The 27,062-nt window shown below is 40.9% G+C and overlaps 1 pseudogene; it reads right to left on the reverse strand.

Moving 5' to 3' along the window:
• LOC138382891 (zinc finger protein 737-like) lies at positions 1 to 25,227 on the reverse strand (annotated as a pseudogene).
• Between the last annotated feature and the right edge of the window lie 1,835 nt (positions 25,228 to 27,062).

Here is a 27,062-nt window from a genome sequence, read left to right on the forward strand (position 1 = left end):
TCAAGTAATATGTGAACAGTTATTAAAGGATGTGCCACATTGTTTACATTTGTGGGATTTTTCTGAGGTATGAATACTGTCATGTAGAGTAAGGTAAGAGCACTGGGTAAAGGCTTTGCCACATCATTCACATTTGTAGGGTTTCTCTCCAGTATGAATTTTCCTATGTGTGGTCAGGTTTGAATGCTGGATAAAAGCTTTGCCACATTTTTCACATTTGTAGGGTTTCTCTCCAGTATGAATTCTCTTATGTTTGGTCAGGGTTGAACGCTCAGTAAAAGCTTTGACACATTCTTCACATTTGTAGGGTTTCTCTCCTGTATGAATTCTCTTATGATTAGTAAGTTCTGAACATGATTTAAAAGCTTTGCCACATTCTTCACATTTGTACGGTTTCTCTCCAGTGTGAATTCTCTTATGAGCGGTCAGGATTGAACGCTGGACAAATGCTTTGCCACATTCTTCACATTTGTAGGGTTTCTCCCCAGTATGAATTCTCTTATGTTTAGTCACGGTTGAATGCTGGAAAAAAGCTTTGCCACATTCTTCACATTTGTACGGTTTCTCTCCAGTGTGAATTCTCTTATGTGTGGTCAGGTTTGAACGCTGGACAAAAGCTTTGCCACATTCTTCACATTTGTACGCTTTCTCTCCAGTATGAATTCTCTTATGATCAGTAAGTTCTGAACATGATTTAAAAGCTTTGCCACATTCTTCACATTTGTAGGGTTTCTCTCCAGTATGAATTGTCTTATGTGTGGTCAGGTGTGAACGCTGGATAAAAGCTTTGCCACATTCTTCACATTTGTAGGGTTTCTCTCCAGTATGAATTTTCTTATGTTTAGTCATGGTTGAACGCTCGATAAAAGCTTTGCCACATTCTTCACATTTGTAGGGTTTCTCTCCAGCATGAATTTTCCTATGGGTGGTCAGGTGTGAACGCAGGATAAAAGGTTTGCCACATTCTTCACATTTGTAGGGTTTCTCTCCAATATGAATTGCCTTATGTGTGGTCAGGTTTGAACTTTGGGTAAAAGCTTTGCTACATTCTTCACATTTGTAGGGTTTCTCTCCAGTATGAATTCTCTTATGTATATTAAGGTTTGAAAACCACTAAAAAGCTTTGCCACATTCTTCACATTTGTAGGGGTTCTCGCCAGCATGACTTGACCTTTGATTAAAATGGCGTGAGCAAGATTTGAAGACTTTGCCACATTCTATATATTTGTAATGTTTCTCTCTAGTATCAATTCTTTTATATTCAGTAAAGTGTGAACATTTGTTAATGGCTCTTTCACATTCTTTACGTTTGAAAGTTTTCTCTACAGGATGTCTTATCTTATGTCTATTTCGTTTTGATAATTTTCTGAAGACTTTCAAACATTTATTACATTTGATGACTTTGCAATGGCTAGCTGTTGAAAATTGGTGAAATCCATTATGACATTCTCTCTGCTCCTTACGCTCACCCACAATTTCCCAGTCTTTCCTTAAGCTTAAATTATGAAGTCCAGAGCCTTCATAATTTCTCAGTAGCACTTTTTGGAATGAATCTTTCAGGCTTTTCCCTGTCAAATGGTCTTGGGTGTAATAAGAAGACACAGCTGAAAGAAATAAAAATAACAAATTATCCCACTTGTTTTTTTTCAGCCTTAGATGAACATCTATTACAAATCTAACATATGAAATTATAGCAAGCACATTATGAAAATAGTAAAGTACTACAGGCCCTAATACAGTGACAGCTACATAACATTAATAAAAAATATACAGACCAAATTGCTTCTGTGTGAATTTTAAAACCAATTAAATGTTTGCAGCATCCCGGGAGAGCACAATGCCAAAACCCACATAGAAGCGGAAGAAAAGTTTGTTACATTTACGTACCATTGTACTTCCTAATATTAATATAGCATGGTTTATATGGGTTTTAAAAAAATCAACTCCTGGATTCTCCCCAGAAGGAGAAAGAGAATTGCGGCACACATATATATTTGGACTTCTAGGGGCCTTTCCAGAGACTGGTTAGTGTCTCCCATAACACAGAATGCTGAACGTAATAGTTTTGTGCTTTGGAAGGTAGACTGGGTTTGCTGCAAACAAAAGTAAATGAGTGTTACAGCAGCAGAGAGACTTCAGTACAAGTGGCATACAATAGGGGTAGCAAATGATTACAGGGCCTTAAGAAAAAACATGGAAAAATCACTTTACCTGGAACATAAACATACAATTCCAAGGAATAAACAGCCTGAGAATAGATTTGGGAGGCTCCAAGAATCTGTAGCCCAAGCAATTCATATCAGAATCTCCCAGGACAAAGCCAATTTGCAAAGTTTGTGACAGATGAATTTTTATTTAATCCCTAAATATCAACAAAAGATTATAACATACACAAAGTATCAGGATATCCTAACCCAATAAAAGAAACAAAATAAATAATCAGAAATGAACTATAAAGAAATAATGATATATAAAATACCTGAGAAAATTAAAAAGCCCCATCTGAATAGTGCACAATGAGTGAAATGGAAACACAGGCAACTCAGGGAATAGAGAAAAATTAAAACAGCAACAAAAAGTATAAAAGAAAACAAACTGTGGAGCTGAAGCAAACAAATACAAATGACTGAGCAATTCTAAAATGTAAGAAAAAGAACTAACAAATCAAGAAGCTCATTTTTCATATGTTTGTTAGCCATTTTTATATCTTCTTTTGAAAAAATTCTATTCATGTCCTTTGCCTACTTTTTGATAGGGTTTTTGATTTTTTCTTACTGATTTTCCTGAGTTCTAAAAAGATTCTTGTTATCAGTCCTTTATCTGATGTGCAGTATGTGAAAATTTTTTCCCATGCTGTAGGTTGTCTGTTTACTCTCGTGACTGTTTCTTTGGCTGTGTAGAAGCTTTTTAATTTGATGAGGTCCCATTTATTTATTTTTGTTGTTGCTGTGATTGCCTTAGGGGCCTTCTTCATAAATTCTTTGCGTAGGCCAATGTCTGTAAGAGTCTTTCCTACGTTTTCTTCTAGGATTCTAATAGTTTCCCACCTAAGTTTTAAGTCTGTTATCCACCGTGATTTGATTTTTCTGAGACGTGAAAGCTGTGTGTCCTGTTTTAGTCTTCTACATGTGGCTATCTAGTTTTCCCAGCACAATTTATTAAATAAGGGATATTTTCCCCAGAGGATGTTTTTGTTTCCTTTGTCAAAGATTAGATGGCTATATGGGGATGGTTTTATATTTGGATTTTCTGTTCTGTTCCACTGGTCAGTGTCCCTGCACTTGTGCCTATACCAAACAGTTTTTATAATCACAGCCTTGTATTATAGTTTGGCAAAATGTTCAACATCTCTAATCATCAGGGAAATGCAAATCAAAACCACAATGAGATATCACTTAACTCCTGTGAGAATGGCCTTTATCAAAAAGTCCCAAAACAATACATGCTGGCATGGATGCAGAGAGACAGAAACACTCATACACTGCTGGTGGCACTATAAACTAGTGGAAAGCAATGTGGAGATACCTTAAACAGATTCAAGTAGATCTATCATTCGATCCAGCAATCCCATTATTGGGCATCTACCCAGAAGAACAAAAGTCTTTCTATAAAAAAGACTCCTGCACCCGAATGTTTATAGCAGCACAATACACAATTGCAAAGATGTGGAAACAACCCAAATGCCCTTAAATTCATGAATGGATTAGCAAAATGTGGTATTACGTATACCATGGAATAATACTCAGTTATTAGAAATAATGGCGATATGGCATCTCTTTGGTTCTCCTGGAGAGAGTTGGAACCCATTCTATTAAGTGAAGTTTCCCAAGAATGGAAAAATAAGCACCACATGTATTCACCAGCAAACTGGTTTCCCTGAGTGCACATTTGGGAATAACACCAATTGGGTATCGGACAGAGGTGGGGCTGGGGGGAAGGGATGGGTGTATACCTACTTGATCAGTGTGATGCGCACTACCTGGGGAATGGTCACGCTTGAAGTTTTGACTGGGGGGGATGGCGGTGGGGGGAGGGGATGGGTGCATACCTACGTGATGAGTGTGATGTGCACTGTCTAGGGAGTGGATACACTTGAAGCTCAGACTCGGGGGGATGCGGGCGCATGGGCAATATATATAACCTGAATGTTTGTACCTCCATAATGAGCTGAAATAAAAATAAAGTAAAATAAAATGAAATAAATAAAACTGGCAGTAGGGAAGGGATATTTAATGTGAGTAAAGTCAAGGAACTAAGACCAGCAGAACTGAGTCCAGCTCTCAGGCCTTCTGACCCTTGATGCCCCCTGCATTAAGACAGGTTTACTGCCTCACCCCAAATGTAATCTATCACATAAACTTTGTAATACAGTATGTATTTCTACAAATAATATATCTTTATAGTATAGCTATAATACATTTATAGAAGTCTTTATTATACCTAAAGTTTGTTCTGCATTATATGGATATCCTCCTTGATGTTCTCTGAGTCACACAGGACATTAAAAAAAAAAAAGAAATAAAGAAATAAAGAAGCTCAACACACTTTAACAAGGATAAACAAAAAGACCCATAGCAAGACATTATAAGTAGAGCTTTGAAAGTCACAGAAAAGAGAATCTGAAATGCTGGAACAGAAGAGTGATGTGTGATGTGTAAGCTTGCTTCTATGAGAGAACCAGTGGATTTGTCATCAGAAACATTGCCCTGCAGAAAGAAATTGGGTTATATAGTCACGGTGCCTAAAGAACAAAAACCGCACAGCAGAAAATACTGTATGTAGCAAAACTATCCTCCTAAAAGAAGAAAAAAAAAGATTTATCAACATAACCAGATGCTGACAGAGTCTGTCAGCACTAGATCTGCCCTACAAGAAGTGCCAAAGGAAGCCCCTTTCATTGAAAATAAAATGATGCTAGAAAACAACACAAAATTATATAAAAATAATTCATGAAGAGGGGAGAGGGCCAGAGGGCCTACTAGAGCCATCACTTGCTGGAGCACCCCAGAGGGAAGAAAGTGTTTTAGGTAAGGAAAAGGGAGGAATGGGCACAGCTCATGTGTAGTTTGGAGGAGGTGCCGGAGCCTGCTGTGTACTTCACAGGGGGAAACTGTGAAGCAGAACACAAAAACGGAAAAAGAAAAAGACGAGAAGAAACTGGTGAGAATCAAACCCAAAGAGGCTCAGAGCGCAGTGAAGGAATAAGGGAGCACTGCGTTTCTCCTTCCTACACACCTTTGGTAATCAGCGGGCTACTGAGTTGTATGTGAGCTTCCCCACGTTTATGCGCATGGGCACTGCTGCACCCACTGAATCGTGTGGAGAACAGGAGTTGGTCTGGAGCTTGGACGTTTCCTGCAGGCTGCCTTCCAAGGAGGGCGACTGGAGGAGCCAGGGTCCTGGCTCTCTTCCTGGCTCTCTTCCTCCCTGCCCCACCCACTGCAGCTGGGAGGGCAGCCACCTTTCATCACCTACAGTGTTCTCCACACCTTTACCTCTGGGGACCTGACCTCCACAGGAAAGCCACGCTGGCAGACTCGAAGTTCCCAGCCAGTGGTCCCACTGTGGCTGAGGGCAGCATGTTTCTGTGCCCATTTGCAAACAGACACTGGAGGGAGCCCCTCAGGGCAGGGGTAATTAGAGAGGGGCGAAGCTCACTCCAAGAGCCAGTTGCTTAACTACAGACAGCTCCTCCTCCATAAGCAGTCTTTTTAGTTTTGATAGATCTTTTTGGCCCCTCTCCCAGTGGCTTTTCCCAGGGCCCTGGGATAGGACTTTGAGCCCTGCCAAGACTTTGCAAAGCCTCCCAGGCGTGCTCAACCTAATCCCACCAAGCCTTACTCTCCCACTGTCCTCTGTTGTGCTGGAGAGGAAGCAATCCCCTGGGGACTGCAGGCCCCTCCCACTGTCTGGGACAGTCAAATGCTTCTCCTAAGGGGCTGAAGCCTATTCCAGGCACAAAAGAACCCCTGTGCACTTGGCTGTTTCCTGCAAGCATCAACCACTGACAGGGAGAATGACCATATAGCCCACTAGAGCACCTAATGACTCAATCCTACAAGGTGTAGCCGACTCTTATAAGCACCACCAACTCAGAGCTTAAGCCAGGGATCCCAATACAATGCACACTACTGGGAAGAGGAGAAGACAGCAGAATTGAACTAGCACTGCTTTTTAGAAGAGGAATAAACATTGTAGGCAGCTTGAACTGTGAGGAGTCTGCCCCATCCATTGCAGAACTCTGGGCTCATGGGGGAGCTGCTCAGAATCCATGCAGAGACATTGCACACGAGAGCAGGGGTGATGGCACGGATGCAGAGATTAAGGAATCCTTACACACTGTTGGTGGGATTGCAAATTAGGACGACCTCTATGGAAAACCATACGGAGATTTCTCAAAGAACTGAAAGAAGACCTACCATTTGATCCACCAATCCCACTACTAGGTATCGACCCAGAGGAAAACAAGTCTTGCTATCAAAAAGATACCTGCTCTCAAATATTTATTTCAGCACAATTCACAACAGCAAAGATGTGGAATTAACCCAACTGCCCATCAATTTTTGATTGCATTAATAAAATGTGGTATATTTACACCATGGAGTACTACTAAACCACAAAAAGATCAATTAATGCCTTTTGCAATAATTTACATGTAACTTGGAACAATTATCCTAAGGGAAGTATCTCAAGATTGGAAAAACACCACATGTACTCATTCTTAAATTGGGACTAACTGATGAACACACACGTGCACAGAGGAAAGTAAAACTTGGTGGAAATCAAGCAGGGGGCAGGGGGAAGAAGGACAGAACCAAAAACCTGCCTGATGGGTACAATGAACAATATTTGGGTGATGGGCACACCTGTAGTCATGACTCAAGTGATGACAAAACTGATTCATGTAACCAAAAATATTTGTATCCCCTTAATATTCTGAAATAAAAGAAACTCAGTCTGGGAAAGAGATGCAACTACATCTGAATAAAGTTCTGCAGTATTAGAATCATGGTGCAGAAAACGCTTTTAATCATGCTTTAAAGTTTACAAGATAAAAGCACAAAAATGATCAGAAACATCTGTTAGGCTGGGTGCAGTGGCTCACGCCTGTAGTCCTAGCACTCTGGGAGGCTGAGGCGGGAGGATCGCTGAAGGTCAGAAGTTTGAGACCAGCCTGAGCAAGATCCATACCTGGTCTCTACTAAAAATAGAAAGAAATGATCTGGACAGGTAAAAATATATATAGAAAAAAATTAGCTGGACATGGTGGCTCATGCCTGTAGTCCTAGCTGCTTGGGAGGCTGAGGCAGAAGGATTGCTTGAGCCCAGGACTTTTAGGTTGCTGTGAGGTAGGCTGACAACATGGCACTCTAGCCCGGGCAACAGAGTGAGACTCTGTCTCAAAAAATAAAGAAAAAGAAAGAAAGAAAGAAACATCTGTTAATGGATATACAGTATAAGAAGATACAATTAGAGAAATCCATAAAAATTTTAAGGCAGATGTAATGAAGAAGAATTTTTGTATTCAAGTAAAAAGAGTTATTACTTACAAGTTTACATTGTTGTAACTATAAGTGCTTTTATGTAATCCTAATGGTAACCACAATAAAATACCTATAGAGATACATTTTTAAATAAGAAAGGATCAAAGCAAGTCACTACAAAAATCAATGAGACAGAAAGGACAGAAAATGAGGAAAAGAAGGACAAAATACCTGCAAGAATCAAAGAAAACAATTAATAAAATGGCAATAGTAAGCCTTTCCCATTCAAACAATTATTTAAATATTTATAGACTAAAATTTCCAATCAAAAGAAAAAAATTGAGTAAAAGGGTTTAAGGAAATTCAAAAATCAAGATCCAACTACATTCTCTTTATAACAGACTCACATTGGATCTAATGGCAAAAAATGGACTGAAAGTGGCAGGATGGAAAAACACACTCCATGCAATGGTCAAGCAAATGAGAGCAGGAGAGTCACAATCATATTAGGCAAAATACATTTTGAGTCAAAAGCTGTCCTATTTCATAAAACATACTACTTTAAGCCAAAACTGTCAAGAGACAAAGAAGGACACTAAATAGTAATACAAGGGTTCATTCACTGGAAACCTATGATTTATATATAGAAAAAATATTTTTATATTTGGGATCCTAGATCCCAAAGCTCTTATAAAGGCACTTAGATTTTGAGATTTATTTTATATATAAATCTATCATACACACACACACATTATAAAATCAGGGTTTCCAAATATATAAATGTATAGGTAAAAAATGTAACTTTTTATAGAGATATGGCTGATTTTTATTTTAATTAAACCAGACATTGATAAATTGTACATAGGAGGCTGCAATTTCAACCAAAATCATAATGTGTTGGCACAACAAAAGACACAATAAACTTATGTCAAAGGACATAACTTAAAAAAGTAATGCCATAATATATCATTGCAAAACAAGAAATGTTTAGACGTAAAATTTGATTTGGAACAAAATAGAAAGTCAGATTGTATAGAGAGAGTGACATTAACAACATGGTGGCATAGGAAGTCTCCTACTTTTCTGTCTCCCCACTGCAACTAAAATTTGGCAGCCATCCATGGACAAAAGTGTCTTTGTGAAAGCCAGGCACAGTAGCTCGAACATGTAATTCCAGCTACTCAGAGGCTGAGGAAATAGGATCACTTTAGTCCAGCAGTTTGAGACCAGCCTGGGTGATATTATGAGACCCCCGTCTCAAAATCTAACTGCCTTTATAAAAGCTTTGAGGTGGTTGTAAAATAATACTAAAGCCCAAGACCAAAGAGGGTCATTTTGAGAAGGCAGGCCCTCATTCAGGTGGTAAACTTGAGAACCCCTGGTCTTAGATACAGACCAAGAAATTGCTCACTCCACATGGTACCACTGAGAATTCTTAAGTGACTCTACTTCAGAGCTGAAGCAACTTCAGCTCCTCCCAGCCATGGTCCAGGGATGATCCTCCCTCTCCAGAAGCCTGCAGGGAATGCCCATTTGTGTCCATGGAGGCAGGCCTACACACCTTGGCACTCACTGTAGTCTCTGAAGCAGCTGTACCTCAGTTCCAGTTCTCTCAGCCACAGTCCATGGCCAGTGCTGCACACCTAGAGACCAACACCGTGCCCTGGGGAAAACCTCTCACATAGTCAGTGGGAGCCACACTCATACATATACTTGACACCCTCCCCACCATATGCAGACCCAACTGCAACTTCCCGCCCAACAGATCAAAGTCCCGAGGGCAATCCAGTCAGCCCAGGAACAAGACAGAATTGACAACTCTCCAAGCCCCTAGTAAGAGGCCCAATAAAGGGAAGCATCAAAGCTGACCTAGAAGCAGCCTTGTAAGCCAGCTAGAACCCCTATTCTTTGCAAGTCCAGAGGATAACCCATCAGGCTGTGGACCCAGAAAGGAAAGAGCTTTACCTGCTGAAATTGGTTTATGAAAACTGGATGACACATTTGCTCTTTCAAATGCACAGATACAAATGCAAGGCTGTATTGTACACACTTTCAGTCTTTCTATTCTATCATAACATTGGAAGTATTAAGCAAAAATATTGGGAAAAAACTTTTAAAGCCATCAGATAAAAAAGAAAAAAAAAACTCACTATTTATAGATGACACGATCTTATCTATTGACAACCCTAAATAGTACAAAAAAAAAAAACCTCTTTAAACTAAAAAATGCACTGAGTAAATGAGCAGAATATTAAATTAACATGCAAATGTCACTTGTGTTTTCATACAGTAACACCAAACTTTCCTAAAAAAGAAAATAATCTCATTTATAGTAGCATCAAAATAATAAACATTTTAGCAATACATTTAATTAAAAAGGTGAAAGCAATTTACACTGAAAAATATTAGTTGGTGACGAAAGAAATTGAAGACACAAATAAATGTAAAGATTTCACAGGTTTATATACTAGCAGAATAAATACTGTTAAATGGCCATATTATGCAATGTCATCTAAAGATTCAATGGAGTCCCTATCAAAATTTCAATGGCATTTTTTCACAGTAATAAAAAACACAATCCTAAAATTTTTATGGAACTGCAATATATTTTCAGTAGCCAACATAATACTGAGGAAGAAGAAAAAAGCTGGAGGCCTCATACTTTCTGATTTCAAACTAATTTCAAAACTATAGTAATAGAAACGGACTAGAACATGCATAAAAAAATCACAAAAAAAAAACCCCAAAAATAATGGAACAAAACAGAGAGCCCAGAAAAAAAATCCATGCATGCAAAGTCAACTCATCTTTGAAAGGGACACCCAGACCACACAGTGCAGAAACTATAGTCTCACCAATACTTCAATACTGGGTGCTAGAAAAGCTGGATACTCACAAGAAAAAAATATGATTACACCATTTCTTGTATACCATACACAAACATTAATTAAAAATATAGACTTATATAAAGCACAAATCCTTAAAGATCATAAAAGAAACATATGGAAAACCTCCTTGATAATTACCTTGGCAATGAATTTTTTGGATACAACATCACACATGTGACAACAAAAGTAAATATATAGAAGTTGGACTGCACTAAACTAAAAAAGCTTTTGTACAGCAAAGAAGACAATGAAACAAGAAAACATAAAGGATGGGAGAAAACGGTTGCAAACCATATGTCTGATAAGAGACAAAAACAGTAATAATGATAATAACCCAATTGAAAAATAGGAGAAAGACTGAAAAGATCTTTTTCCAATAAAGACATAAATATTGCCATAAGTATATGAAAAGATGCTCCACATCACTAATCATTAGGGACTTAAAAATCAAAATCATGTTAAAATACCACTTCATACATGTTAGCATGGCTAAAATCAAAGAGTAGACAACAAATTTTGACAAGCATATGAAGAAAAAGAAATGCTTTATACTGTTGGTGAGTTACAAATTCATGGAGTCATTACAAAAACCTGTATGGAGGTGCTATTGAAAATGAAAAATTAGAGTTGCCATAGAATCCAGCAATCCCACTTCTGTGTATACAACCAAAGGAAATAAAATCAGTATCTTTGACTGGGTGAGGTTGCTCATGTCTATAATCGTAGCAATCTTGGAGGCTAACGTGGGAGGATCGCTTGAGCTCATGACTTCGAGACTAAGCAGAGCAAGAGTTAAGACCCCATCTCTACTACAAATATAAAAAATTAGCTGGGCAACGAAAAATAGAAAAAAATAAGCCAGACGTGGTTGTATGTGCCTGTAGTCCCAGCTACTCGGGAGGCTGAGGCAGGAGGATCACTTGAGCCAGGAGTTTGAGGTTGCTGTGAGCTAAGCTGATGCCACAGCACTCTAGACAAGGCAACAGAGTGAGATTCTTACAAAAAAAATAAATTATCTTTAAGAAATATCTATACCCCTATGTTCTTTGAAGTATTTTTGACAATTGATGAGATATGAAAACAAGCTGTTTGTAAAATTCTGAATGGATAAAGAAAATATGGTATATATACACAATATATATATATATTCTACTGAATATTATTTAGCCACAAAAAATATAATTCAGACGTTTCATCAACACAGATGGTCCTGAAGGACAATATGCTAAATGAAATAAGCCAGGCACACAAAGACAAATACTGCATGATCTTGCTTATATAGGGAAGCTAAAAAGTTTGAGGTAGAGAATACAAATGTGGTTTCCAGGGCCTGTGGTGGGGAAAATAGATGTTCAAAGGGTGCAAACTTTTAGTTACCTGAGGAATACATTTTGGAGACTTAATGTATAACACCATGACTAATAATAACTTGTATCCTAAAATTTGCCAAGACAGTAGTAGACCTTAAGTGTTCTCAATAGAAAAAAATAGGTGATTGTGAGGTAATAGGTATATTCATTAACTTGATTTCACAATGTCTACAAATGTCAAATAATTATACAGTATACAATAATTATGTATAACTTTTATGTGTAAAAAATATTACACATCCACACACGTGTGAGTATGTGTGTGTGTGTATGAATGAGACAGGTCCAGTAAACTTCAAACTCTGAGAAAACTATAAAATGACAGTTATTAAAAAATAAAGTAACAAGTGGGAGCTTAATACATGCTCAGCAATGTTCTAAGCTTCCCAAAGACATACTAAATTTAAGAAATGTAGAAAAAAGATGCCTTAAGCTACATTAAAGTGGAGGAATTTGGGCATATAGAGTTTAAATTATTTATCATAGTTGATACAAAAATAGAATTGTGAAGTAAAATAACGTTCGATTACCTTTATTTAGAGAGCTCTGCTAAATTACTGAGTATGAGTTTCCTGTAAAATTACATTTAAAACCTCCATAGGGTAGGAAACCATAAAGCAGAAAACATACCACATCTGTTTGTGTGTGCCTGGGATACCTGAACCAAGTACTAACATCACAACTTCACTCACACGTTTCAGATGTGATGCAAAAGGAAAATGAAAAAACCATTTCACAGGGGCTTCCTCAAAAATACACAGATATTACCATGTCCTGAAAGGCAATAGAACAGGACTCAGATCCTGCTGTCCCTTGTAAGCCACGAACAGAACTTTGGTTCTCACTGTAACCTTCAAGGAAGATCACTGACGGGGAATTAGTGCTTAGAGAATTAAAAAACAAAGACAAGACATGCCCTTATGTGAGACCAAGGGAAAGAAACCCAGGCTTCTTAGAAATCATTTTCATTGAAGCACAGCTTCCCAAACCCCATTTTGAGGTCTGGCTTCCTCCTTAAATTATGGACCTCTGTCCTCTGTGCCATCTGCCATTCACTCCCACCTACCTGGGTATTTGCGTACTGCAATGTACTTCTTCGCCTTCCAAGGTTCATGTCTTTGCTCCAGACAGGTGATCAGGTCTGGTTTAGAGACAGCAAGACCTATTTTATTAGAAAAAATTCACATGACTCTTCCTGGGATTCTCCAATTACCAATCTACTACTGTGCTCAGTAGAGAAGAGAGAACACATAGAAAACTCTAGAAAAATAATCCCCACATACTCTTTCCTGATGGAAACTTTAGAATACTTAGAAAGCATTTAATATTTTGGGGTTCTTAGCTCCTCTACTACTGAATCAAAAATTGGTGGTGGAAATTGCATTTCAAGGTATGGGCAAAAATATTTTATGCCACTACATTTCTGCTATTACTACTAATGTAGAGTGAAAGATACAGATTTGCAGCTCAAAAAGATTTAAGATTAATGTCAAGATAAAACACTTTGAATATTTTCTTTTCTATATCAAAAATCCCCAAGTTTTCCTTGGGAACAAGGATCAGAAACTCATTCACGCAAAGCAGAAACTCCCAGAAAATAATTTACAAAAAATGTGAAATTATTAGTGTGGAATTGGAATGGTGTGTCGAAGTTCTCCTCACCTAGGGAGACCAGGTTTGTGTAGTTCTCTAACATCACGTCCCTGTACAAATTCTGCTGAGCAGGGTCCAGGCATTCCCACTCCTCCAGAGAGAATTCTATGGCCACGTCCATGAATGTCAACAGTTTCTGGAAAAAAAAAAAAAAAAACACATACATACCAAGGAGCCCTGGGCAGAGATAATTTCACTCCTGGTGAAATGAGAGAGTAAAGAAAACTGGTTCGGACTTATACGAGTGACTGGATTATCCATAAGATAATTTTAACAAAAAAGTATTTCCTAATGTATTCTGTAAGTCTGTGCAAAGAGGATAGTATAACAGCCACAAAAACAATGCAGATACTATTTTTTTAGATAATGCACCATAAAAGTAAGGCCACACAATCAGCCATGGACATTTTTGAGTGCTTTATTTACATCATACATGATTAAGTTGTGCATATTTCTCTGATGAAAAAGTCATGGTGGGTTAGAAGGTACCTCCCAAATTTTAATGTGTACAGCAATGAACGGAAGATCTGGTTAAAATGCAGATTTTGATTCAGAAGATATGGGATGAAGCCTGAATCTCTAGCAAGCTTCATGAGTGATGCCAATGCTTCTGGCCCGGGAAGATGTTTTGGCAAACATCTACCAAGTGGTGGAGCCAGGGCTTACCCCAGTGTATTAGACCAGTAAATAAAGATGAGAGCCTTCCTTTTCCAAAGCAAGCTGTATGAAAGAGAATCTAAGAACAAAGTGCAACTTCCAGATTCAATGTGATGGCTTACACACATACTCCCAAGGTATGTATTCATGGAGAAAAATAATTATAGTGGAACAATCTGTTAAAGAGCACATTAACTAAGGGTATAAAATTAACAACTCTAACAGAGCAAATTGGTATAAGGTGCTGATTCATATGAGCGGACACAACATCATTGCTGTGAGGATAGTGGCCAAAAGAAGCAAATCATAATTTGAATCTAATCATGAGGAAACATCAATTTTATGCAAACCTCAAGACACATGTATCTCCCATGTTTTATAATCTCTAATAGTGCATGTAAAGTCTTTTCTTGGCATCCTAGAAACCATGTCTCCTCTAATTATTCTTTTTTAAAACTCTGAGTTATTCTAGGCAATTAATGTCAGCACTTTAAGAGTGCATTTACTTCATCCTGTTATGCACAGAGCTGATGGAGCATCCACATGGAACCTAAACAGTTTCGTGTTCCCCTTCTTCACTGATACCCAAGGACCTGACCCTATCCCAAATAAGAATCCTAGGCAGCCACATGATCCCAAGTTTGACAGCCACAAAGGGAACATTTTCTATACTGCAGCTCATAAACTTTTTGAGAAGTGTTCGTGGCACATAAGAGGCCTGGATGGAGAGAATGAATAGAAAGCTCTGCTATACAAGGAAGATTTTTCAGAGCACCTTGACCATTATAAGAAAAAAGGACAAAAGAATCATAGAAACAAAATCATCAGGCAAGAACATTCCAAGAGAAAGAAAGGTTTTCAATCTAAACACAGGACATTTCAGGATGACAAGTGAACATGATTCTGGACCTGGGACCTGTACATAAGAAACAGCTTTTTCTTCCTCTTCCTTCTCTGGAACTTTTTCTGGACAAATCACATCTGCATTTTGATAAAGTGCCATCAAAGGCATCAGTACAGCCCCTTCATCTGCTATGACTACACCCACAGGCAGAGGGACCTTGAAGTGCAAAAAATCCACCCTTCCCTGTCCTTCATCACAGAGTCATCAACATGGACCTTCTACATGGAGACCAATGAGTGATTTCTCTCCCTTCCTGCCCACAGGTGCCCTCCTCTACCGCAGACACCAGCAATATGTGCTATAGCAGTGGGCACGTGGCCTGGGCTGTGCTGCCCTGCACCCCACAAACCCATGCAGGGAAGACTCTCTGAGGTCCCCGTGGAACAAAGGCTGGACTGAACTTTCATAAATATATCTGGGAGCCCTTGTGCTTGACCCTGGACTCACTTTAGCATCACATGGGGCACTTCATTAAAACCACATAGATGCTCCAACCCCAACAAATAGAATCTGCAGGGAGGGCACCGGTGATGGTGTTTCTTTAAACTGGACACGTGATCCTAATTGGAAACTGGGGCTGAAAACACTTAGCTAAGCACTGCCTCTCAGGCTCTACTGTGCACATAAACCATTTGTTATTCCAGGCCACATTAAGTCACAGGGTTCTGGGATTACAGGTCTGAGTCACCACCCTAGCTTTCTTCATACATTTTATAACATACATTAATAAGCAGTTTAATCAAATCACTTAAGTTTTTCTGGAATTATATTAGAACCTAAATATTTATTCTTAACAAGGTAGAAGCCATAAAGACAAATAAAAACAACTCTTCTATTCATAAATGGCCTTCGTGTGCTGACATCAGAACTCACAACATAAGGAAAATGGCCCAAATGAAGCAAAAGTCTGAACAACTTCCTTGACTTGACTACATGATGCTGAATTCAACCATTTAACCATTTGCTCTAGACTGGACAGGAGGAACCATGCCTGCTGTACTTGTTCCTCTGATGCTCATATGAAATGGAAAGAACTCATTGATCTATTGGTTTGTGTCTCAGGACCTCCTCCTTGTTTATCACTGAAGTACCAGGAAATGGCAGCAACTCCAATCTGGACACCAACAAGGGAGATTCTTTCTGTGTGAGGAGGAACAAACCCTGGATGACTTATTCCTCTTCCTCTGAAAAGGAGGGGAATTAGCCTGTCATCCTGAACCCAGCATGGAAGGACACCCCCAAATGTCCACAAGACTCCCACATGCTGGTGAGAGGGTCCTCAGTGAGTGTGGGCTGATGTCCTCATGCTGATCCAGGCAGGAGAGAATCAGGCTGACACTGTGACGTCAGCAGAGAAAATGGAAATGTCCGGGTAGGGCAGTTGATCCTGGATCCAGATGTGACGTAAACTGTCCTTTAAGGGGTAACTTTTAGGTATGAGGAAGGAGAAGAACACCCTGCTCCAGTAACTGTACAGGAAGCTGTAGTTGTGATCTGTGGCTGTGAATATTTTGTGGCCCTGGCCTCCCACAGCTGAGGTGCTTGTTTACACTTACAGATTTTGCCACTAGATTCTATTTATAACAGGAACCCTTCATTCAGCTGTAAGAGCTCCCTGGGCAATATCTGGAAAACTTGAAAGGCCTCATTTAGTAAAGCCTGCCTTCACAAAGTCTATATTGACTTCTCACAATGCAGAAAATGTTTCCCTCAGGTTTTCTGTACAAACTCAGTCCCAACACTGGCCCTGCCTTGTGAATCCCAGGTAGAGGCCAGCCTTATGTGCGGATTACAGGTGGAATCAACCTGGCTCTATACTCTTGGGTGATACAGAATGAGGGGGAAACTAGAAGCTGCTCATGGAAGCTGCTCTATCACATCCTTATGATCATGAGGACCTGGATTCAGAATTTGCAGCTGTAGATTGAGGTCTTGGAGGAATAGGGAAGCAGCTGGTGCCCTCTACATATTCATGAGTATTTGGCAAAGAGGAGAGGGAGTTACGATTCTCAGGCCTACTCAATGCACATGTGTCTACCTGGCTGGGTTTGCAAGCCCAACAGGCTCTGGATAAATTTGAGTTCTGAAAATGCCAGGGTCATTGACAAACAGCTGGAAGGGATGATTGCTGTCTTTTAACATTATTTTTGTAGAAATCTGGTCAAACTGCTCTACACAGCAGATTGCAAATAGGCAGAGAGACCATTCCACATGTAGATATTGGAGGCACCATGCATTGTGTTGCACAATTGTGAGTTATTACTGGAAGGCCAAGAAGGAAAGAGCTCTTTAGAGTGAAGCCTGGTGAGCACTTTATAATTTTTTACCATGCCTGGTCATTCTCAAGTGTTTGGAAAATATAATTAAAAACAAAATTGTTTCCAGGCCCAGAATAACTCTCCACAATGCTAAAACAGAAGGAAAACTTTTGTTATACAATTAAACCAGAATGTCATGTACATCTCAGGCAATCTGATAAGAGATTGCAAAGACATAAAGAAAAGTCAACATAGTTAGTCCTCAAATAGATTTGTCACACCATTTTTTAAATGTAGTTCACCCAAAATTTACCCAGTAATTGGAAAGGCCATCTGTGCTTACTAATTGGCTATATTCAAAGGAAAAAAAAAAAAACCCTTTCATATCTTCATGACAGAAGACAACCTTGCCACTTGGAGCTAGGTGCCTACTAATGGGAGGTTTCTACTCTAAAAGAAACTGGGATTCATGCAGATTTTTTTGACTATTTACATTTGAAAGCAATGGTCCCTAGATTTTAAAGAAAGAGAATCCCGAGTTAAAATACATTTACAAAAGACCTGTTAACTCATAAAATAATTTACATATATTTCAAAGTGGCAGAGAAAAACTACATACAAAATTAAAAACTTTAAGGAAGAGAAGAGAGTATAATCTCATGTTTTTAAGTTGAAGGATCCAGTTGGTATTTTTCAGTTGTATCTGCTCTTACAACAGCCATGTCAAGGGCCACGGCCTTCAAGTCATGAGTCTAATTCCAGAGGGTGCTGAATTCAGGCACCAGAGGAGTAGCCTTAGTCACACTATGTACACAAGAAAGAAGGTTTGTGGGGAAGAGAAAAATCAGAAGACACACAAGCGCTATCAAGGACCCATGGGTGGGAGGCAGTGCAGAGCTGGTGTAAGGACTGGCTGGTGCTGTAAAAGAAACAAAAAATCTTGGGACAATCCCTCAAGTTCCTTATGCAGAAGCAAAGGTCAGGCTTGGAGGCTGAGTCATGCAACAACTTACAAATCAATGGTTAGTACTGCATCAGCCAGATCATGGAGAGGTAAAAGGTTTCAGGGATATGCATGGACTGCCCACACAGATCATTCAAAAGGAAATTCCTCATTGGCCTTCCATAAGTAAGGACTCATAAGTTGTAACTGTTCATCTGCACTTTCAGTCTAGCTCCTAAAACTAGAGTCTGTTCAACTCCACACTAATAATGTTGATTACAAATTTATCTTCCCAAGTGCATAACAGAAACAAGATCAACCTTTCTTCTACCTATCCAGGGACATCTACATAATTGATTCTTCCTTCACTTCCCTTTCCTCTTCAAACATTAATTTTAGCTTATGTAATATGTAAATTTTCTGGGCTCACAAGAATGTAACAATTTTGCCCACACCCACTCCTTTTACTTTCTCTATCCATGTCACCTTTAAATAGTGAAGTTCCCAAATCCCCCCTTGGAAAAAGTCACAGATTTGTCTGTGGTTTGGTTTTTCCCAAGCACATCCTTATATGTTGGCCCAATAAACCTCTATCAATTAGTATGCTTGCCTCAGTCACTTATGTTGGGCTGTCAGTGCTAAAGATACTAGCTCAGGCTGGGATATGCCCTGGCATTCCTGTGTCCATGCAGGCATGGGATTATAATCAGGCAATCCAGCTGTAAGCCTGGATTGGTGGAGGGCCAGATTTCTGCTGTAGATTTGGAGTCTGGGGGTGGAGCTAAACCAGGACTCCAGTGTGGACATTTGGTGGGAAACTCTAAGAGCAATCGAGCTGTGGTCTCCATTCCAGAGGGAGGAGACTTGCCTGGGAGGGGCGTGGCTCCATCAGTGCCTGCTGCACCACGGCATGAATGGGTGCGAATCACAAGGGGGCAGCAAGTTGCAGAGGGATCTGACCTCAGGGCTCCTCCTGTGTCCTCAGTCTCCTCTGACCCCAGGAGGAGATGCAGAGTCACGGCACAATACGTGGTGTGACAGCCTATGTGCAGGAGAACAGACTCTCCCTTCCCTGAGAAACCTGACACTTCTCACACCAAATGTGTGGAGTCTGATGAACACCGACCACCTTTTCAGCACCAAATGTTTCTCCAAAACTCAATTCTGACACCACAGATTTCATACAGACCTCATGAGTTCAGGGCTCAGTCCTACCACACTGCACTCACTGCAGATGCCAGTGGCAGCCCCAGGGGCCCATGCACAATTTTGAGCAACTGCCTATCAATAAGATGCTCCTGTACCACCCTCTGAAGTTTAATAATTTGATAAAACTAGTCAATGAACTCAGCAAACCACATTACTTACATTCATCAATTTGGTGTACTATAAAGTACTCCACTCAGAAAAAGCCCAGTGGAAGAGATGTATAGGGCGAGGGAAAGAGGCGGGGGAAGATTTGGGCAGGTAATGCTGGTAAATCCTTGTGATGAAAGACATCACCCACCCTTTGTGTTCTGTAATAGCCGCTTACTGCAAGGAAACATCCTTCCCATTACAAAAGAGATTACTCCTTCTTTTTTACCTAATCACAAAGCCTGAAACAGATTCTTAAAATTTCCATTTATTGCCTCATAAAAAATTACAACAGTTTTCTTTTCAGTGGTCAAAACAAAATATTTCTTGTCCAAACTTTGTTTAAGTTTTTCTCCTTCCCCCCAGGCCCCTAAACATTGACTGATTCTCAGCCTGAGCCAACATGCAAACCCCCTTTGTGCTCCTCCTAAGACGGGGCTGACTTCAGGGTAATAAAGCCTCTAAGCTAGGATGTTACTTTTCCACCATCCATCCTGCCCTTCCCCTCCCACCTACTTGCTAAAGTCATTTGCTCCTCTTGATGACAAAAAGCCCTTCTCTGTGTAACCTTCATGATGCTTGCAGATTTATACTTGGTGCTTTCCCCCATTGCAATACTTCTTTAAATAATTAAGACTTTATTTTATTGAAAAACAAAATGTAATTTCAAATATTTTGTAGTGGATAATGTCTAGAAAGAGCCCTAGGACAGTAGCAATTACACTTTCAGAAAGCGCATCTCGGCCGGGCGCGGTGGCTCACGCCTGTAATCCTAGCACTCTGGGAGGCCGAGGCAGGAGGATCGCTCAAGGTCAGGAGTTCGAGACCAGCCTGAGCAAGAGTGAGACCCCGTCTCCACTAAAAATAGAAAAAAATTATATGGACAACTAAAAATATATATATAGAAAAAATTAGCCGGGCATAGTGGTGCATGCCTGTAGTCCCAGCTACTCGGGAGGCTGAGGCAGGAGGATCGCTTGAGCCCAGGAGTTTGAGGTTGCTGTGAGCTAGGCTGACGCCACGGCACTCACTCTAGCCTGGGCAACAAAGTGAGACTCAGTCTCAAAAAAAAAAAAAAAAAAAAAAGAAAGCGCATCTCATCACTCACCCCTACTTCCATCCCAACCTCTACTTCATCTGCCTGTGGATCAACCCTAGCTTCCCAGGGCTCTGAAGCTTCTCAGTATAAAGGGCTCCTTTCCTGGCTGATGGGAGCAAGCTGGGATATCTGCAGGGGAGGCTCCCTCGGCCCTCAATGACCACCTTTTGGAAGATCAAGATTGACATTAGCTTAGTCATTGGGCTCAAAACTCTGGTTCCCAGACAACGTTATTCACTTAGTTTCGGATGAGAAAACATCCAGTGTTTGAATAATTCAAGCCAGGCATGATGGCTCATGCTTGTAATCCTAGCACTCTGAGAGGCCGAGGCAGGAGGATCACTTGAGGCCAGGAGTTTGGGTCCAGCCTTAGTAAGGGTGAGACCCCATCTCTACTAAAAGTGTAAAAGAATTAGTCAAGCATGGTAGTGTACACCTGTAATCTGAGCTATTCAGGAGGCTGAGGTAGGAGGATCACTGCATCCCAGGAGTTTAAAGTTGCAATGAGCTATGATGACACTACTACACTCTAGCCAGAGTGACAAAACAAGACTCTGTTTCAAAAATAAATAAATAAATAAATAATTCAGCAAAATCCCATGAACTCCGTGTTGATGTTTATAGGAGGTAAGCAAATTGTAAGGGATTTACATTTCATACTTCAACATGAAAATCAAAATTATCTATCCTTGTCACAAAATAAACATTTCATTTAACAGTTACTTCCATGGAAAAAACTCATTTAGTAAACAATCATACATGAAAATTTCTCAAGAGTTTTCAAGTCCCATTTCACAGGATTTACTGTTAAAGTACAACTCCCATAAGTCAGAACAGAGCTAACCAACCACTCTCCGTATTCTCCACCCTGAATAAAAGGACAACATTTTGGTGAATCCGTGTAATTAATCAATTTACCTAGCACATTGTATTGTCAAAATGCATTCAGTTTTAGGCAGTCATAAAGTAAAAGAGACTTTGTCTCTGTCTTTTCCATGGTAGCATTCCAAAGCTAAGCCCTGGGACTCCATTTGAAATCACCCCTGAAAAACAACAGCCCTAAGAAACTTACTACACTTATTCTGGGGGGAAATGGTAAAGAAGATTTTTTTTTTTTTATGAAATGGAATATATGACTATATATTTAATTCACTTATCTGAATTTTACTTTTCTCTTGCCTTTTCAGAAATAGTTTCTCATTTTCAAGCTGTGGAGATACATTGCATTTTACAATTAATGAAAAACTGAAGCTGAAATAAAGCAACAAAGCTTTTCAAGGCAACAAATTCAAAAACTGGCACTGGTGACTGGAATACAGGAATGTCTGACTTGAGTGTGAAGTAAGGTCATCACATCCCTTGGGACATCCTCCCACTGACATCCTGCTCACTAAAGTGCTCGATGACCACCCTCCCAAAAGAAAATGCACTCTGCCTTCTAGCACACATCAAGGCTGTACTGCTTTGCAGGGTTTTGCACCACCTTGTTGGGGTGGGTTAACCTTGTCCTTTGAAATACTTTTTCTCCCTTCACAAAATTGAGAGAATTCAGAGGGCAAGAATGATTTGTGAAATTTCCTCTGAATACCAGCATGTGATGGGCTGACCAGCAATGTATCTCAAAGGAATCAAAACAGAGGCTGGTACAAAAAATTCTTAAACTCCCAATGGGTTAGCTGTTTAGGTGAAGCAGAGACTCCTCTCAACCTCAAGGAAGTTCACCTGCTCCCCTGAGAGGCTCCACCACATACCTCAGGCTGTCCTCTGGGCAGAGATGTCCCAGAGACTGATATTCATGGGACACTCCAGAAATCATGGCTGCTTTGGGCATCGTGGGTCATGCCCAGAGAAGTAAGGACCCTGGTCCTTGGGTCATTACCCAGGACCAGGAAAAGACATAAGCGTGGCTGAGGACACATCATCCCATACAGTTTCTAGACAGGAACCTCACCTGAAGACATTCAGGGAAAGTGTGTGTGCCTAAGGAAGATTAAATGAGGGGAGACACAAAGATTTTTACAGCAGAGTGCCATGAAATTATTGTGTTTTCTTCCCATGTGAAATGTTCAGAAATACAAAACCAATATTTTAAAAACAACCACCCACTCTTATGTAAAGAAATGACAAGAAAACTAAAATACTCCATCTGTTTGCATTGGGCAATAAAGGAAAAACAGCTGATATTGTAAATTGGATGCGAAGTTGGCATCTGGAAATTAGGAAAGAAACCGAACATTTAGGATTTTACTGTAAGGCCTACAATAGTTAGGCTGAGGAAACAGGGTGGCAAATTTATGCCCCACTTGCCATACATCTAGAAAATACAGGTAGGCTGGGCATGGAGGCTCACAACTGTAATCTTAGCACTCTGGGAGGCTGAGGTGGGACCATAGTTTGAGGTCAGAAGTTCAAGACCAGCTCAAGCAACAGAAAGATCCCATCTCTACTAAAGGTAGCAAAAACTTTGCCTGGGCATGGTGGGTTTTGCCTGTAGTCCCAGCTACTTGGCAGGCTGAGGCAGGAGGATCACTTTGGCCTGAGAGTTTGAGATGGCTGTGAGCTATGATGATGACACTGTGCTGCAGCCCCAGCAACAGAGCAAGACTCTGTCTCAAAAAAAAAAAAAAAAGAAAGAAAAGAAAAGAAAAAAAGAGACAGAGAGAGAGAAAGGAAAAGAAAATGGAAGGAATACAAGTTCCCCTATGGAGTGTTAAAATAAATAGGAGGCATTTAGACTGCAATGGCTCTAGTGCCCTGCGTCCCTACCTCAGCAAACCAAAATGTAACTCAAATTTATTTCCTGTAAATTACTAATATAGAGGCCAAAGGAAAACTTTTCTCCTTATTCTCAGAAGGTTCACTGAATACCAAATGTTAAGACAAAAGGCATATGCATGTATTAATGTGCATGTGGGGAAATCACAGAGGGATTACCCCAACCTCCCACTGGGGTTCAGATGCTCAAGTACTATTTTGCATAGGATAGGCAGATGGAGAACACATACCATTCTTTTGAGAAGAAAAAAACGATTATTAGCAAGAATGAATGGACCAGGGAGAAAGAAATTAACTGGTAAATTGTTCTTTTTGGCATCTGAATGAACCTGAGAGGCAGGCATTATGTTGAGGGAAACACCATTCAGGAGTGGTAGTATATATATCTGCATTAGCTAATGAAGCAACAGGATGGCAATAGAAAGCAATTGTATTGACTTTCATAAGAAGCTTTCTTTGCTAGATAAGGGAACTTCAGAGAGTCCCCCACTGCTCTTGGAGTGAAGGCACCAAGCATCAAGGCAGGGTTAGAAGGACAGTGATTTTCTGGCAAATCTATGAGACTTTCCAATTTTGAAAGGCACTCAGCATGACTAAACTACATTTTTTTTGAAGAATCATTTCTTGTACTCCAGTATTAACTTAGAGGAAAACTGTTAGGTTTGTTCCGGGTGGGAACCTGAAATGTATGTTTAGGACACAATGTGGTTAATGCAACACAGGCTTACAAAACAATAGCCGCTGGAGTCTGGAGAGTTCGCAGACTTTGTAGATCTAACAGACAGCTGCAGCCAGCATTCCTCCCCCTCCCTCCCTGATAGAGAGGAAGTTCATCCCCCCCTGCTCCCCTGATAAGAGCAATAGCGACGCCAGAGCTGAAAGATGGATGTGCCTGGGGCAGGGGTCCCCAAAAATATTTGTTAAAAAAAAAATTAATGCAGCAGCTGTTTTGGCCCAAGTACTCACTCGCCACTGAGAAACCCTCTATAAAACCCAAGGTTTTCCTCAACCTCACTGTGGACTCATTTTTGCCTCCACACGTCTGCACCCAGATGCTCAAAATAAACAGCCTTTTGCTATGCCTGAGGCTTCATGCGTCTCTCTCTCTCTCCACTCTGGACCTAACATTTGGCGCCAAAACCCTGGAGGGCACACTGGGTGGACAGGACTCTGCATCTCTAGCAGGCAAGCCTTGCAACTCGGGAAGCAGTAGGCAGCGGCAGCTCATCCTGGCCTAACTCCCGAATCCTGCCTTCCTCTGAGTCCCTGGGTCATTGGCAAGGTTTCCATGGATCTTTCCTGAGCCATGCAGGGGTCCCTCTCGAACTTGCCTCTGATCCTGGCGTGTAGGCAGAGCGCGCTAGCTCAGCCAAGGTAAGGTTACTGTGCACCCGGACCCTCCCGAACCAAGCTGAGAGGCAGACACCGGACCAGGACTCGGATCTTCCCGTTGCTGATCTTCACACCTCACATTTCATCCTCAGGGAGTAAAAGCTCTCTAACTCGCTCTGGGGTTCCCCCTATCTCTCGTGCTCTCGTCACCGAGAAGTCCCACAGGTCTTCTTCCTTCACTGACCTTCAAATCCACATCCTGGAGACATCCTGCTCCTAGTGAGTAGGACCTCACAAGCTCGTTCTTGTCTACTTGTGTCGACTCAAAAGTCCTGTCCATGAGCCGGAGGACTCTCAGCACCTGGGGCCCTCGTTGGACACACGGATGCCTGTTGTGACTCTGCTCGAGTTCACACACTCGGCTCGCTCCCGTGCTATTCCCTCGTTCTAGGATGCCTAGAATTGAGTAGAATCGGCCCTGTGTGACCCCTACTCTTTCCAGGAACATGGGTAACTCGCAGTCTACTCATCTTCACAAAACACCAGGTCTCACTACAATGTTTGTCACTGCAATAACAAATGGTCCGAGATTCCCTATGTCTACACCTTTTTATCCTCTACTCTCACTCTGCATGAACTGTAATCTGGCTCAAATCTTCCTGCTACGCTCTAGGCCTTCACCTTCTCCCTTGCCCTCTTCTCTGGACAAACTTGAAACCTCAGAACATGACTCTTGCAATCTCAGCCCTGGCCCATAAAGATATCCCTAACCAGAACTCCCTTAGCCTAACCCTCAACCTGCTCCCTGCCCTCATCTCTGTCCCCCTGCTATTGTCATTCTGTTCAAGTCCTGGAGCCTGCTGTGGAAGGCATCAGGGAGGTACCCGTCCTTTTTATTTAACACAATTTTATGATCTGACCTGGCACGACCTCTACACTATTCTTTCCTCTACTCCATCCGCCGAAGAGAAGGAGAGAGTGTGACTTAATGCCCAGGCACATGGTGATGAAATCTGTAGATGTACCCCTGTCCAGCCAGTGGGGACAGTCACCGTCCCTAATACAGGCCCATTAGTGAATTATCAAGTAGGAACTCCCAAAGGAACTTTACTCCTCAATACACACTTTACCTCCCAGTCCGAGTCTGACATCAGGTACAAGCTCCAAAAAATTAGACAAAGGCCCTAAAATCCCACACAAAAAACCTCCTAAACCTGGCCTTCAAGGTCTTTAACGACCAAGATGGGGAGAGGCGAAGGGAAAAGAGAGTGGGACTGACAACAGCCGCCAAAACACATAAAAGCTTTTCAAATCGTGGCTGCCCTGTAAAGGACCTTTTCCGGAGAGTGACTCAAAAGGCCCCAGGCAAGTAGACGACAGGGCTACACCCTTACATGGGAACTGAGCCCTGCCTCTACAAAGGCTCTGGGTCCCTAAAGAACAATGTCCCAGGAAAGGGACTCAGCCAGGACTGTGCTCACTTTGATAAATGAAGAACACTGGAAAAGCAAGTGCCCGCTTCTTAAATTGGGAAGATCACACCTGCACACTGGACCTGGCTGCCCCTCCCTGAAAGGACATCCTGCATAGCCACGGACCCTCTGAAACTGCTTCAATCTGATGGACACCTCAGGCTTCTGAAAACACTCACTGCGACACGCCTTGGGTAACTCTCTGACACAGGTAAAGACACTGGAGCCACATTCTCTGGTCTTCCTGAATTGTCAGGGCCTCTATTTCCCTCTCCTATCCCCACCATGAGAGTAAAACATAAAATACAGCCCCCCTGTGTATTCCACAGCTTCTCCGTCCACTGGGAGATAAAGTATCTGCCCACCCCTTCTGTGCTTCCCAGTTACCGCCACTGGGGAAAGATCTATGGCCTCCTCCCTCTGATTATGGAAAAGCTTAACTGAAACTTTACATGCAACTTTTGCCTGGGGTGCTCTGAGCTTTGAAACTATAAAACTTTCTGCCTTACTTCACCTAAAATTGTCTACTATTGTGAAATCTTTACCATCCACGGATGGTTGTTGTTTTGCTCTGATTCTTCTTAAACAACAGTTTATAATCCACTGCAGTCCAAGATTCGCTTCTTTGGATAATGTCATAGAAAGAGCTAAAATTTTCATGACTTTTTATTTAAAACATTATTAATTCTCATGCTTTGCTTTCCAAAGCCACTGAAGTAGTATTAAGTAAATAACAAAGTTATCTCCAGGATTTAAACTCTTAGATTCCACCCGGCCCAACCTTATTTATCCTCCCTAGGCCTAAGGGCTATTGCAAAAGAGACAGACATAAAAAAATTGTAAAAACCGATTTCAGGAGATAAAAACTAGA

This window comes from Eulemur rufifrons, chromosome 4 (assembly GCF_041146395.1).
Source record: "Eulemur rufifrons isolate Redbay chromosome 4, OSU_ERuf_1, whole genome shotgun sequence".
Lineage (NCBI taxonomy): Eukaryota > Metazoa > Chordata > Mammalia > Primates > Lemuridae > Eulemur > Eulemur rufifrons.